The sequence below is a fragment of the Copadichromis virginalis genome, linkage group LG18 (genome assembly GCF_057382275.1).
Source record: "Copadichromis virginalis isolate Kocher_CV1m ecotype Utaka linkage group LG18, C_Virginalis_male_GT1.1, whole genome shotgun sequence".
Classification (NCBI taxonomy): domain Eukaryota; kingdom Metazoa; phylum Chordata; class Actinopteri; order Cichliformes; family Cichlidae; genus Copadichromis; species Copadichromis virginalis.
In genome coordinates, this window is record NC_140635.1 from 19,368,808 (window position 1) to 19,379,510 (window position 10,703).

The window sequence follows — 10,703 nt, forward strand, 5'->3', positions numbered from 1 at the left end:
AAATCCCCAACGGGCCAGCTCTAAATGTAATAAGCAACAGGTGCCAGGCGAACGGACGCTGCGTTCAACACCCCATGTTCCGAAAGCTCCGGTTTACTGATGGAACTGAGCATTATGTCCACGGATATCCACGAGAGAGCGCAACGCACAACACGACCCGGGCACCTGATGAATTACGCACGTCTGTCAGCGTTTGTCTGGCATGAAGCACTTCGTTGAAATGAGAATTTTTCTCCACACAACCATTAAACTGCAATTTTAGAAGTGACCAAAGTCTGTGACGTTACTGGCACAAATCTTTAGTTTGGTTTTAAACTTAGGTGCGATATGCCTTTAATAAATAATTGAGGGAAAGCAAGCGAGCTTATATTTCAACAGCATCCTATCCGGTGGTGTTTATGGAAAGGTAGTTTGTCTTTTTACAGTAAATTGAGATGTCTCACCTCTGAATGCATTAGTCTGTGCCTTACTGACTTTTCCCCCCTTTAAAACATATTCAGGATGTGAATCAACACAGGAAGCACTTAATAGCCGTCCCTCGCATTTTCTTCGCTGAAATAAATTCATAAAAGTCTCATATCTGATTCACAGACGCACATTCCCCTCGCCACGGCTCACACAAGGTGAAAAGCATGTGGGTGTGCGCGCAGCTCGCAGGAAGCCCATTTAGGCTATGCTGTTATAGTAATTTAATTCGCTATGGGATGATGCATACACATAGTAGCATGCTGAGGGTTTGACACCAGCTAACTGTCCAGACAATTACCTCATCCCAAACGCATCGTGAGTGAGCAAAAGAACATTTCCTTTAAGCTATAAAAAACTTTTTTTCTTGTTTCGCTTGTTTACTTCCGTCCTTTGCTGTCAAAATGCTTCTTATATTGTTTTTTCCTAATCATGGAGTCTCTCTCTCTCTCTCTCTCTCTCTCTCTCTCTCTGTCTGGTTTCCTTGAAACCTCAACGTCTGAGGTTTGATTCTAAAAGAAGAAGTCTTACAATTTTTGTTGAGGATTCAATAAAAAAAAATTGATAAGGCTCATTTACATATTATCTTGCCAGCTCCTCAACTGTGATCCAGGAAAAATGAGAAACATTAAAGAACAGTAGAAGTGACTGAAAGAATTTAGTCTGAATAACTGTTATTTTGGAGCCACCGTCATCTCTCAGTTAGCCGCGTTGGAGATGCAACACTGAGTAGCAGAGTAATGCAAGTACACATTTTCACACAGTCCATTTAGCATTGTTAAAAGAAGATGAGTGCGCTATCATGTGAGAAATGTTTCAAAATTGGTCAAACATGACAATGCATTTGTGAGTTTGAAGAAACAGGGACTGAGTGGAAATGTGGAAAGATAATAACAAAAAGCACACCGGCAGCAAGGGTAGGTTAGGGATTACTTAAGATGCTACCCTCTTATATTGTACTGTGAGTTGAGCATACAGTCTATGTAATGACAGGTCTAAAGTATGAACAGCTGAATTGCTTTTAGTTGGACATTTACATATGAATTGAACAAAGTCTTGGACTGTAACTACTCAAATTGTTGTTCCTTATAACCTAATTAACACAATGCCACAGTCTGCTAAGGATTGGTTGTCTCAGCAACATTTCCCTAAGGTCAGACTGTGCAATACTCAATGTAACAGCAAAAACATCAAAGTGGTACATCCCAGACTCTACAGGGCCCCAATTAGCAAACATTTAACCAATTGTTAAATGTCCACAATAGTACAGATTGACAGAAAAAAGCCTCTTCTGTCCAAAAGGAAAATGACAGCACAGCTTTCATCTTCAAAGTTGCATTTAAACAAACCACAAAATTTCTGGAACAATGTCCTTTATGTACAAAAGACCAAAGTGGAGACGTTTGGAGACGCAGCAGAGGGCTGATCTGGGCAGCTTTGCAGGCACTGGACCGGGAAACCTTGCAGTCATTGAGTCGACCATGAACTCCTCTGTTTACCAATGTATTCTAGACTCAAATGTGTCAAACAGCTAAAGCTTTCCTGAAATGATGTCAAACAACAGGTCAATGATCCCAAGCACACCATTAAATCTACAATCTGGCTGAAAAAGAAAAGAATGAAGTTGTTCTAATGGCCCAGTCAATATCCAGACCTTAACCAGACTGAAATGTTGTAACGGGACCTTAAGAGAGCTGTGTATAAATGCATCCCCCAAACCTCAATGAACTGGAGATGCATTCTAAAGAAGCCTGGGTCAAAAGGTATAAACGTACAGGATATTAGTTGAAGTTATTGCAGTTAGAGACTAGAGACCAGACTGCATAGAGTCCTAGACTCCTGTGAAAATTCTTTTTTTCAGATAGATAGATAGATAGATAGATAGATAGATAGATAGATAGATAGATAGATAGATAGATAGATAGACTAAAGTATAGTTGGTGAAGCGCTGAAACAATTAAATATTGAGAACTGGTTAACATGAATATTCTTCTTCTTCTTAACAAAAGTGTGTCAGGAAAGCAATCTGTTTAGCAGGTGCACTGCTGCTGGACTTGGAAATACAAATGAAATACCTCATCTAAATATGGAGGGCACTCAAAAAGAAAGCAGTGTCATGGAGGGTACACAGAGGCTCTAGTGTTGCCTATTATACTGTGTCCTGCTGTGGCTCTCCATTACTCTAGTGCTCAAGTGTTTGCGTTTGGATGCTGGGCTGGAATACAGATGCTACAATACTGTAACAGTGTGCCTATCCACAGTAATCACCATCAAGATTTAACCAAAAACATGCACAGGTAAATGGCCTGTATTTGTATAGCGCTTTACTAGTCCCTAAGGACCCCAAGGCACACACATTCATATGGTGACAGCAAGCTACATTGTAGCCACAGCCACCCTGGGGTGCACTGACAGAGGCAAGGCTGCCAGACACTGGCGCCACTGAGCACTCTGACCACCACCAGTAGGCAATGGGTGAAGTGTCTTGCCCAAGGACACAACGACTGAGACTGTGCAAGCCGGGACTCGAACCGGCAACCTTCCGATTACAAGGCAAACTCCCAACTCTTGAGCCACAATCGCCCCAGCAAAGTTACACCCTGAGTCATCATTTTGCAAAATTGTTTCTGCCATTTTGTAAAAGTCTATTCCAGATTAGTTTTTAATGTGTAGAAATATATTTATATTTAAACTAAACATACTAAAGCAAAATGCATGGCTTCACACACGAACGCAAGCAATATTTGGGAAATATGATTGGCAAGAAAAAGGTTAAAAGGCCTTTTCACTATTGGTCATTGTTGTAAGTGGATTACAAAGGAATAATCAGAAAAATGCATTGACATACATGTATTCATTTTTTGTCTGTGGAGCTCAAAAATCTAAAATATGTGAAGTTTTTATAATTGCTGCCTTCATTTACTGTTTTGCAGCTTGAGACTTGATCTAAGTCTTCCTAAATGTCACACTGATAGCAAAATTGCAATCTTAAATCTCCTAGATAAATTGATTCCTGTCCTTGCTGATTTTTCTACCTGAAAGAACTCATGTTCAGTGAACACTAAACAGACCTATTATAGTGGATGGTTATGGGTGCAGATTTGTTTTCACTTGGCTCAGTTCTGAGGAGCTCCTGACAAGCAGCCAACTGCAACTTGGGTTTGAAAAAGCATTTAAAGAAATTGCAATCTGCCTCACACAACCCCAATAATAAAAAAAAAATTGAGAAAAATCTAAATAAAAACAGAACAAAAACACAAAGGGTCTGGAGTGTGGGCAGGCCAAGTTACCACCTGGATTCTTCTACTACAAACCAGCGCTGTTATAATAGATCCAGTATGCAGTATGCAGTTTAGCATTGTCTTGGTCAAATATGTAAGGCTATCCCTGAAAAAGACGTGATCTAGATAAGTTGCTCTAATACCTTTATGTGAAAGTCAGATGATCCCTCTCCTCTTTTGTCCAGAGGATGCAGGGGCAATGTCCCCCCCCCCCAAAAAAAAAAAAGTGAACTTCAACTTGTTCCCATAGGGCGAGAGGCCGTGTGCAGCATGGACAGGTCGCCAGCCTGTCGCAGGTTGGTAGCTGGGAGAGGCTCCAGTCCCTCCGCGACCATGGATGGATGGATGTCATGGTCCTGGGTCGAGCGACCCAGTGTTTGAGTTTATGTATCTTTTGTATTTATTTGTGCCTTAGCTTAGTTCACCTAGTTAATTTCTAGATTACTGTGTAGTCCTGTTTCTTAGTTGTTTATGTCATCTCCCCCTGTACTAGTCTCCCTGGTTCATGCGTCATGTCTGTGTGGTTATGTTTGGTTCATGTCATGTCTAGCCTCCATGTTTCCTGTTTTACTTTGAAAGTCTGTATTCAATGTCAGTATATGTAGTTTCACTCTCCCTGTCCTGTCATTAGGTTCATGTGTATCAGCTGTTCCCCCTCATGTGTCTCCACTTCCCCTGATCACCTCATGTGTGTATTTAGTCCTCAGTCTTGCTGTGTTCAGTGTCGCGTCGTCTGTGTTATCTCCCATACCCCTTGTCATAGTTTCCCAGTCTATGTTCAGGTTTTCCCTCAGTTACTTTGTTGTTGTTTTTTCCGTGAGTTTTCGGCCCTAAATAAAGGCTCGCCTTTTTTTAAGTCCAGTTTTGTGTCCTCACCTCTGTCTGCGCTTGGGTCCTCTACTCACTCCACACGGTCTGCCCCGGCAGTCCGTGACAGATGGATACAGAAAAGCTTTCTATTTTCCAGTTCAGTCCATTATAAATTAGATTTGGCCCAGAGAAGACTGTGGTGTCTTAGGACCATGGACCCATCACACATGATAGACCGTTAACCTGTATTTGTGGATGACACAGTGAACTGTGTTCACAGACAGTGATTTCTGGAAGGCTTCCTGAGCCCATGCAGTGATTTCCATGACAGAATCATGCCTGTACTTAATGCAGTGCTGCCTGAGGGGATACTCATTTCAGCTTTGTCCCTTACACACAAAGATTTCTCCATATTTCCAGAATCTTTTGATGATAGTATGTGCTGTGGAAGATGAGATGTATTTGAGGTCATCACAATTTTACTTTGAGGAACATATTTTGAAATTGTTCCGTACTTTGTAGACGGAGTTTTTTACAGAATGCTGAACGTCTGCCCAGCTTTACTTCTGAGAAACTTTGGCTCTCTAAGATGCTCTTTTTGTGTTAATAACACAAAAAGAGTGTGTTAATAACCTTTTGCCAGTTAACCTAATTAGTTACAAAGTGTTCCTCCATGTGTTTTTCTCTTTAGCAGCACTCACTTTTCCAGCCTTTTGCTGCCCTTCTGCCAACTTCAGACTTTGTTGCTGCCATCAAATTCAAATTGAGCTTCTTAAAATTGTAAACATTTGATATGTTTTCTATGTTCTACCATGACTAAAATATGGCTTTATGAGATTTTTAAACCCCTAAATTCTGCTTTTATTTAGATTTCACACAATGGCTTTTCAGCTATTTTTATTTTTCAGCTTTATTTTTCTTAACTGTTAACTACTGTTGGACAGGGCTGCATCAATATGCTAGTATGGGCTAATTGCCATTTGGGCACAACAGATATATCCCCTGGTAGTCTAAGGCTTCACATCACATCAGCACTGTCAGAGTTTACATAATAAATGCTGATCATTAATGAGAGAGCTGAACTCATAGTTGGATGGCTTCTCAGTCTCACAGTCTGTTTGGGAAAGCTGCCTGTGAGATGAAGGGTGCTGGCATTTACCTTATGCTCTAGATCCACAGAAGCTCATTGAAATGCCGTGGGTGTGCCTCATCGTGACAGTATTTGGACTTGTTTAATTTTTCATCTGATTTTCAAAAGCTCCAAGCTGTTTAGTCCATGTATCTCTTTACCCCATCCACATGTCAAAATTTGTCAAGTAAGTCATCACTGCAAATATAACTGAATTGTATGTAAGTAAACATTAAGGGGAAATCCAATGCTTTAAGAGCGCGTTTATACTGCCATCACATTTTGAGCTGTTTGTGTGATTTAGAAATTCTTTCCTTTTTTAAAAGGTTCCCTTCCACCACGATGCAAACAGCTCTTGTGGTTTGTTTTAATATCCTCTTAGATGCTGTGGAAAGACTTTCTGCTTTCACTAGTATTTAAATCAGTTTTGCTTATTGTGATGTAAATATTTATTATCATCTCTCCCAAAATAGCATCCTATCTAAATTGGAATATCAAAGTCTTATCAAAGCAATTATAAATGTCTTGACACCTATCAGTGCTACTGATAACAACCTTGTGAAAATAAACACAGCTGAACCTAAGGATCCACGGAGGTTCAGTCAATCAAGAGACAATTTGGAAGCTTCACTTTTTTTGAGAATCGATGCATGCACTCGGTTGATGAGTCATCCTTTAATTGATTGCAATAATTTATGATAAATGCTCTGTCTGGGCTTGATTTCCATGCGGTCCACGCTTTGTGATCCTGACCCGATCTTGATCCTGATGATGGGATCCTGTGTGTATTTCCACAACTTGTTACTAAGAATTCCTCCTTATGTAGATACAGTACACGTTGATATACAGATCACCTCTTAATACGCTCTTAAATATTGCTGAATCTACTGTTACATACAGTACAGCAGGAATGCTGCAGATGCAAAGTGCTGTGTGTATTTTTGGCAGTCTTGTACATTGATGAGACATCTGCTTGCAAGAACTTTATTTTCTTTATTTCAGGTATTACATTATATGTGGTATGGTATGACAATGTCTAAGGCAGCACAAGCAGGGAGCATGGGGGAAAATATAATAAAAGGATAGAGTAAGAATAGAAATGCACAATGTATCGCCAACTGCTGCACCTCTAAGAAAAATCAAACATACAGCACCTGGAACACAAAATTTACAAAATACACAGATACATAAATCGACAATCTTCTTGTAGTGTGAGTGTGAATATGATACAGAGAGCCAAGAAAGTGAGAGTGCCTGTGTCTTTCTCGCGAATGTACTTGATAATGAGGGTGGAGTGTCGCAATAATGCCCCCCCAGGAGCCAGAGGCAGACAGAGAAGGAATCAGGAAACCCACGCCATTGGCAGCCCCCAAGAGTACCAGAGACCTAAAGCCACACATCTCAGCAACATCTGCATATCCGTCCAAGCAGGAGAACGAGGGAAGCCTAAGATGGGGTGCCCAAGGACAAAAGGTGAGAGTTTACCCCACTAGAGGCTGCCTGGTACAAGTCAAGAACAGGGCTCCAAGTGGTGCGAGTCAAGAACAGGGCTCCAAGTGCCCAAGAACCACTTGGAGCCCTGTTCTTGACTCGCACCACTGCCGGGTACCAGAACCACCTGGCACCTGGCAGAACCCCCATGCCCCAAGAGGAGAAGCGGGCCACCAAGGGAGTGGGCAGGAGTGTTCAGCAGGGAGCAGTGACCATGTCCCACAGGGGCCAAAGCTCAGAAAGACCCAGACCCAGCCCAACACACTCACTCATACAGACCATTCACTCACTCACTCTCACCCACCCACTAATGACACACGGTTCGATCCCCAGGCTCTCTGTCGTGATCGTTGTGTCCTTGGGCAAGACACTTTACCCTACCGCCTACTGGTGTTGGCCAGAGGGGCCGATGGCGCGATATGGCAGCCTCGCTTCTGTCAGTCTGCCCCAGGGCAGCTGTGGCTACAACCGTAGCTTGCCTCCACCAGTGTGTGAATGTGAGAGTGAGAGTGAATGAATAGTGGCATTGTAAAGCGCTTTGGGTGCCTTGAAAAGCGCTATATAAATCCAATCCATTATTATTATTACCATTTTTAATAAAGGAATATGATTCAACCGTACCAGGACTGAGAGCTTGGTATAAAAACTTATACCTAGATATCTAATGTTACCTCACCTGTTGATTTATTCCAGTTGATGGAGTATTCCGATATAGATGAGACTTATGTATAAGTGTGGTTGTCTTCATAAGTGAGGTTTGTGAGCTCCTGAGGAAAAATAATACACCATCAACATATGGGCTTATCATAGGATCTGTATTTTCAGGTTGAACTCCTTTGATATCTACATTTTATCTGATTTCTCCTGCTAATGGTTTGATAAAAAATAACACAAAGGGGGAAAGTGGACAGTACTGTCTGGTGCCCCGCAAGGTTGATGCTTGCAAAGCGCAAAAAATGCACATTAGAAGAAGCTTGTACCAGTCTGCACCACAGTCGAGCAGTCCCCGTGTTGCATTCAGACAAAGGGGACTTTTGATCTCTCCTTATTAGCTGAAGCATTCTTGACTGCATAAAACACAACAGAATCCAGAGTCACTTATTGATTGCCATTATCTTAAAAAACGTTTCAGAGAACAGTTTAACATTCAAAATGACACATTGTGAGTTAAAAGAAGAACAGTCTTTGAGCTCTGTTTCCTTTGGAGCCAATCACTTTACCAGGCAGTCAAATAAGCTTCTGCTATTCATGCTGCTGTATGTGAAGGGAATACACGCTGTTCTTTTCCCCCTACCTTTTCCCTCACTCGCTGTCTCTCTCTGCCTGTCCCTAAAATGTCCCTGCTGGGGATTCTATCTCCTGGTTCCTTTTGAAGCAGTGGCCTCTCTTTGCCTCCATTATCTTGTAATTTGTGAGGGATTACACTCTGGAGCACACACAGTCCACCCCGTTGCTTAAGAGCTGTGACAGCTTACAATAATTGCCATGCTAATTAGCAGGAACTAGCCCAGCGCGCTTCGTTCCCTCACCAGACCTGATTTGATGAATATGCTTTGATTAATGTCTGCAGTGATGTTTCCATAAATTTTAAGACCTTACAATTAACCAGTAATAATGAAGGATATATGTTCACAAGTAAAACGTAGAGTGTATTTTCTCAGGATGAAAAGAAACGGCAGCGCTTGCTTCTGCTAGGCAGGAGCACAGAGTTAATGTGCGGAGAACATTTGCCTTTTTTTGTTCCAACTCTTTGTCAGAGAAGTTTTGATTGTCTTCGTTTGACATAATTGTGTTGATTTCCATGTCTTGTTACCCTTGAATAATTTCTGCTGTTGCTCTGACAGATTCAACAACAATTAAGGCACAGCTGAGTTGCCCACATTTCTTTAAAAAAAAACTTGCATAACAAAGCCCTGACGTTTTTTTAAAGATCAGAACACGTTGTTGAGGTTATTCAAACTCAACTAGCTAAACTTTGCGATGCTTTTATAAATGCAATTCAACCTCACAATTTATTTCATTGGGTTTTTGTGTCGTCCCCCCCCCCAGTCCCTACACCCCCATTTCTTCCAGGTGACTGAGGTTAAATATACCTCCATTATGCCGAAGACTAAGCAACTTATCTTTGAAGCTCTCGCAGACATGTACCTTCATTACAGCACGACCCTATCACCTTTACTCACAAATGTGCACATACCTCAGGGGACCTAATTGCTTGAGATAAGCAGGGCCTTTAAAGCCACACACAGAGAATTGACCTTCAATGCCTCAAAATGTTTGTAGCTATATAGAATAATAAAGTAACAAATATCTAAGATGTATGACCTTTAAAAGAACAGTGGTATGGTACCATTGCATTTTTTTCTCTCAAACAATGTAACTGTTTTGTGTTTCTGGGTTTCAGCAATGACACACTTGTGCAGACTCACCTGCTCCAGCAAATACCTACATCTAGGGAATAATTTGGTCAGACCAGTTCATTAACACTTTGCAGGAACAGACATATTCCACTGGGACACCGTTTGCAAATACTGCACGCTGCATGTAACGGCGTGATTTAGGATTATACTGTATATGTAATGAAGCACATACTTTCAAGGGAAAGGATGAAAGTATGACATTGTTTCAGGAATAGTTTCATGTCTAATTGTTGGTACAATCCACACTGATAATGCTTGTTTACTGTTACTGTTAATACTGTTTATCATTTTAATATGAACTTTCATGTTAACATCTGTCTCGCAGTGTTTCATAAATGTCAGTGTGGAAAACTAAGATATCTTTAACTGCAACCTCGTGTCTGTTATCTTTAATTAAAATATTGTTTTCTGGGCTGTTTACTTGTATTTATTTTCAGCATTGTGCTATTTCACAAATGTCATAGATGTTGGCTGGCAATTCCACCTGACACACTGTAGAGAAAGATAAAAAAAAAAAACATTGCCATATGAGGTTTGTGGATATGAATAAAATCAGATTAATATGTTTTACTTTGAAGTTGTAGTTTTTTTTAATCATTTGCCTGTAAAGTAATAGCCGTCTTGCATTACTGAAATAACATTGACCTTGTGTTACTGTATGATACTGTTGTTGTGGATGTCATTATAACACAGAATAATGACAGTATAGAAACCAACAACAGAAATACTGAATGAAAAATTGAGTTGCAGAAACTAGGACATAAGACATGACAGTAAACTGTCAAGAGTATGATGCCGCTACTAAGAAAAGAGTCACAACTGAAGAGAGATGTTAAAAGCATGTAGCATGAACTAGTTTGAGTATTTTAGGGATTTTCCTACACAGCCATCTCTAGGCTTTACAGAGAATAGCACCAGAATCAGGTGCAGTTTTCTGTGAAAGAAATTCCTTGTTAATGTCAGAGGCCAAGTCAAAAGTGGCTCATATAAGAAGAGAATATCTGATCACACAACAGGTGGAACCTTGAAGCAGATGGGCTGCAGCAGCAGAAGACCGCACCAGGTGCCATTCCTGTTGGCTAAGGACAGGATACTGAGGGGACAGTT